Consider the following 4,013-nt stretch of genomic DNA (forward strand, 5'->3'; position numbering starts at 1 on the left):
GCTCCTAGCCACTTCTCCCACCATAGATGCCTCTTGAATTTGAGAGATATGATCTGCTCCCTTGTGGTGGGGACAATTTTTTACATAATGCGGGCCTTTGCATCCCCAACACTGCACAGGTGGTCTGTTAATAAATACAACTTCATTTTTGCCAGCCTGTTCATTTGTCTTGGTTTCACCTACTACTTTAAATATGGGTTTATTCACATTTCGGTTAGTTTGTCCTTTATATCAGCCTCTGTTGTTGATGCCCTTATTCCCCTTGTGGCTGGGAATAAATTTATTTCCCTTTTTATCAACCCACTTTTTGCTCGATTCACCCTTTGGTTTATTTTGCTGATAATAGATCTGTGCTTTCTGAATGACTTCGTCCATAGTTTTTTGGTTGTCAAATTCCAACCTTTCCTTCATGAATAGTGGAAGGTTGCTGATAAATCACTGCACTTTGGCTTTTTCTTCACGAATATAAGGAACGTACCACAACAATGATGTAAATTTTGTTATAACTCATCCATGGTCATTTGGCCCAGGTGGAGATCATGGAATTATTTTTCTTTCTCATCATAAAACCTTTCGGTTAGATATTTTTCTTTAAAAAAATTCTGCAATTTCTCCCATGTTATATTTTTCTCATTGATCCCTCAGATGGTTTTTACCTCCTCCCACCATAACGTGGCTTTCCCTTGAAGCTGGAAAATGGCCAGACAAGCCTTCAAATTGTAATCATACTCGTACAGCTAGAAATACTTATTCATGTTAATAAACCATGTTTTCGTCCCCTCTTCTTGCTTTCCATCGAAGAGAGAAGGCTTGATTTTTTGAAACTCTCCTTGGAGTTCAATTTTCTATTTTTTCTGAGTCTTATGATTGGACACATTACCTGATTCTTCTTCTTGGTTTTCTTCACCTTGCCCCGTTTCCATGTTTTCAGTTTGGCATTCTTGTTCCCTAGTTGTATGGTCGCAATCGGGGTTGGGAACTAGGGGTCAATGATTCTATCTATTTGCTAGACTTTTCAAAATCTTTTCTTGTTCCTGCATCAATCTTTCATTGTCTGCCCAGAGTCGAGCCATTTCACCTTTCAATTATTGTATAGTCATCTGGAGGTTTGTATTGGGATTTTGTGACTCATCCCCCAGTTGCACCTAGACCTCAGGATTACCTTCCTGAAATGGTGTTGGTCATGTTCCCAATATGGACCCAGTTCGCCTCATACTGACTTTTTCTGCCTCCTACGTGCACATCATCGAGATTGTTATTTCTTACTCCAGAGGTCTCAGTTTTCAAAACCAGAGCCGCTCTGATACCATATGTAACAAATCTATATAAAAAAAAAAAAATATAAAAGAAAGTATATTTTTCTTTGTTTTACTATATTACCAGAGTGCTTACTTTAATCTTGTCATGTTAATAGCCTAATTATTTCTATAACAACAAAAGACAACCATTACAAAGCATGGATATAAATGTCAATTTAAACCTTAGTAATCATTTTCCACTGGGCTCATAACGCAAGGCGCGATTATACACATGCAATATCAATTAACTTATGAATAACAATAATTTCATATTTAATAAATTTGGTACTTTCTGTAATTGGCCTTTAATATAATGGATTTCGTTTCTTAAGAGCCTGCCATCTGTTTAAGTCCTATTAATGGCCCTGGCTGTCCTGGCCTAGGTGGTGTACGCTGACCACTTGCTACACCTTCTTTGGGATCTGTCTCCCTCATCAACGACCCTTGTCAACTTGGTTGATCATACGATTCTCGAGGGTTTTGACATTTACCTCCTGGTGGTTTTGTTCATGTTTGGCTTTACATTTCTCAGGAACACCGATGGACTTCAGCTCCGCTCTGGTCCGGTGACTTGGGACGTGGTTCATTTGGTTGCTTTGCCTGATGTAGGGGCCTGCTTGACCACCAGCTCTGTTTCCCGACTTTTGGATTGCATCTGGGCTTGTTTGCCAACTGCTTTAGATGCTTGGGCATGCTGGAGTTCAACTGCTACAACAGGGTTTTTAATGTTGTTATTCAATGGTGAGTTTTTTAATCAGCTCTGTGCTTATCATTTCTTTGTTACAGTTTTCTTATGAAGGTTTAACAACTAATCCCTCGTTATTGGTTGAGTTTTGTGGAAGCTCTTTACAGGTGCCACAGCCTCCAGATGGTGCAGAGGATGAAACCCTCTCTTTGGCTTCGTCTTCCAGAAGGAATAACTCACCAGAAACCGGGTATTTAAATTACTAGAGTCATTTCTTAGCAGGGTTTTGTGGCCAGAGGGTCAGCTTTACTTAGAGTTCTTGATGCTATGCTTAGGAAGTTTTTCCTTTCTCGGCTTATGGAAGCCTTAATCCCATTGTACTATTGGTTCCATATCTACATAAGTTTTAAATGGCTTCTGCCATAGTTTGTAACTTTGACTCTATTTCTCAGACTGCTATTTCGCATGGTTATTGAAAACTATAGAATGTATGGTTTCGTTTAAATTCAATATCTTTTCCTTTGTCGAGATTTTGATTCATAATAGCTTGTTGATATAATTCTATAGGTTTACATTAGGGTTTGAATATATCGTATTAAGCTATGTATTTGAAAAATGTCGAGATATTTGTTGGTTTCCTTTTGAAAAAGTCTTTGATTTAAATATGGCGAAGGATGGATTGATCTTTAGTCTAGGTAATAGTAAAACACTTCATAACATTCCATGTTGAGTCTGGCCATAGTTCAGAATTCCTTGATTTCGTATATACAATTTCTCGTTTCTGCATAGAGTTTGAATGCTAAAGCTTTAATCTTGTGTAAGCTAACTAGTCCGCATGGAATCCCTCGAGGAGTGTTCAACAGTTTCGTAATACCTATGCTATCCTACTTAGATCCAGAAAACCTACTGGAAACTGTGTAAATAGCTAGGGTTTATGACCTAGATACCTATTTTATTGTAATTAGCTAATCAGAGAAATTCTGGTGTTTACCTGTTTTTCATTTTGTACAAACAAATTACTAATTTTGTTTTAAAGAATAGACTTTACTTCCTTTGGGTAATTTGTTTTATCAGTCTTTCAAACTTAGAAATTCCTATGGAATAAAATCTTTTGTAAATTCTTTCAACTGAACTTATCCATTTATAATACATAATCATGTATTCTTTTCACTGTATTTATCACTGCATTTGTTTCGTTACTATCTTTTCTTTCATGGATTTATATTCGTTGTCTTCCTTGATATTTACTGTGATTTTCATTCTGAGTAGTGAAGGTGTTTTTTTATTTCTTGTTCATGTAATTACTATTCAGATACCTTTGAAAAGAATTCAGTGATATGATTTCCTTGATATTTATTGTGATTTTCATTTTGAGTAATGAAGTTGTTTTTCTATTTCTTGTTCATTTAATTACTATTCAAATAGCTTTGAAAATAATTCTTTACTTCTATTAAAAGATACCTTACTGATATGATTTCTAGGATCAACCGACCAAGAAATGAACTCATTTAATAACTCTAAATCAATTAACAACTCAGAATAAGACTTGTTTTTCGTTTCTTGTTCATGTAATTACTATTCCGATAGCTTTGAAAATAATTCTTTACTTCTATTAGAAGATACCTTAGTGATATGATTTCCTTATATTTAATGTGATTTTCATTCTGAGTAGTGAAGGTGTTTCTCTATTTCTTGTTCAAGTAATTACTATTCAGATAGCTTTGAAAAAATTCTTTACTTATATTAAAAGATACCTTACTGATATGACTTCTAGGATCAACCGACCATGAAATTAACTCATTTAATAACTCTAAATCAATTAACAACTTGGAGTAAGAGTTATTAGTCTATGCAATTTTAAGAAATTAACTCATTTAATGACTCTAAATCAATTAACAACTAAGAATAAGACTTATTAATCTACGCAATTTTAATCTTTAATCAGAAAATATCACTTATTTGATTTTGTACCTCCCAACATATTTTAACTTATTTGAGTTTCCTGCTTCTATTTTTGGTCTATACATAGA

This window comes from Pinus tabuliformis, chromosome 8 (genome assembly GCF_031772625.1).
Source record: "Pinus tabuliformis cultivar Carrire ecotype Pingquan chromosome 8, CPIR1, whole genome shotgun sequence".
In the NCBI taxonomy this organism is placed as follows: Eukaryota; Viridiplantae; Streptophyta; class Pinopsida; order Pinales; family Pinaceae; genus Pinus; species Pinus tabuliformis.